The 1,328-nt window shown below is 33.3% G+C and overlaps 1 non-coding gene across 1 annotated transcript; it reads left to right on the top strand.

Annotated features, from left to right (window-relative positions):
* Positions 1-500: 500 nt before the first annotated feature.
* LOC131486498 (U5 spliceosomal RNA) lies at positions 501-615 on the top strand. Its single transcript, XR_009249378.1, has one exon. It is a non-coding gene; the product is annotated as a U5 spliceosomal RNA (small nuclear RNA).
* Positions 616-1,328: the final 713 nt, after the last annotated feature.

Below are 1,328 nucleotides of genomic sequence, written 5' to 3'. Positions count from 1 at the left end.
TAGAAACATGGAGGATACTAAAAAGACTAAACACAAACTTTTAGAGATGAAAGGTAAAATGTCTGAGGTGAAAGTACAGTAGATAGGATTAATGGCAATTAGACATTGCAGATTAGTGACTAATGAACTTGACATATCAATAGGAATTACTCAAAATGAGAAAAAAGAACAGTGAGTTGTAGAACAATTTCAAGTAGCCTAATATATGATTAATTTGAGTCTCTGAAGGAGGAAGGCAGAGAGGATAGCATACAAGACATAATCGCCTAACAATTTCCAGACTTTTACGAAAACTATTAACCTACAAATAGAAGAAAGTCAATGAACTCCAAGCATAAGAGATATGAAGAAAACTACCAAACCATATCATAACTGGTGATAAAATCATGAAGCAGTCAAAAAAGAGAAGAACAAAGGAACAAAGATGAATATGTCAGAATTCTTATTAGAAACAATCTGAGAAGACAATGGATAAACATCTTGAAAACACTAACAGGACATACTCTGGTTTCTCTTCAGATCGTATAAATCTTTCGCCTTTTACTAAAGATTTCCGTGGAGAGAAAACACTTAACAGGAAAAAAAAACCTGTCTACCTAGAATTCTATACCCAGCAAAATGTCTTTCAGAGGCAAAGATGAGATAAAGTTGTTTTCAGACATACCAAATCTGAAAGAATTCATCACTGGCACTACAAGAAATATTAAAGGATGTCCTTCGAGCAGACAGAAAATATTAAATGAAAATGTGGGCTTACAGAAGAGAATGATGAACACTGGAAATGATAAACACATGGGTTAATGTATGAGATTCTTAAAATTATTTAAATCTTTTATAAGATAATTGACTATACAAAAATAACAATGTTGGGTTTACAACGTAAAAGTTAAATATATGACAATAGCAAAAAGGCCAGTAGGAAAAAAAAAAAAATTGAGAGTAGACAGTCCTGTTTTGCACATTTTGACACGCATGGGTTTCAGTTACATAACACTAGTCCCCTAACAACATAGTTCAAATTTCTGTCAACATACTATTTTAACTGTAACTACTTGCATAAAGTACAAACTTTAGATCAGACCACAAATCACTACATAAGTAACAGATGTGGATTATGATGCATGCCCAATCATGTCACTTGATTGTCACAACTGCCCAGTTGATGTTATTCCCAGTTCAGAGCTAAGGAGATGGGGGCTCAGTTTTTCTATGACGAGCTATACTCAGTTTTAAGACCAGTGCAGGCTGACTCCATATCTCATTGTCTTCCCATAATAATTTTTTCTACCCTATATATTTGATAGTCACCATTATTCTTTTTAAATGGA

Source organism: Neofelis nebulosa, chromosome 9 (genome assembly GCF_028018385.1).
Source record: "Neofelis nebulosa isolate mNeoNeb1 chromosome 9, mNeoNeb1.pri, whole genome shotgun sequence".
Lineage (NCBI taxonomy): Eukaryota > Metazoa > Chordata > Mammalia > Carnivora > Felidae > Neofelis > Neofelis nebulosa.
The sequence above is the reverse complement of the archived record's forward strand: the minus strand, read 5'-3'. Positions and strand labels throughout refer to the sequence as shown.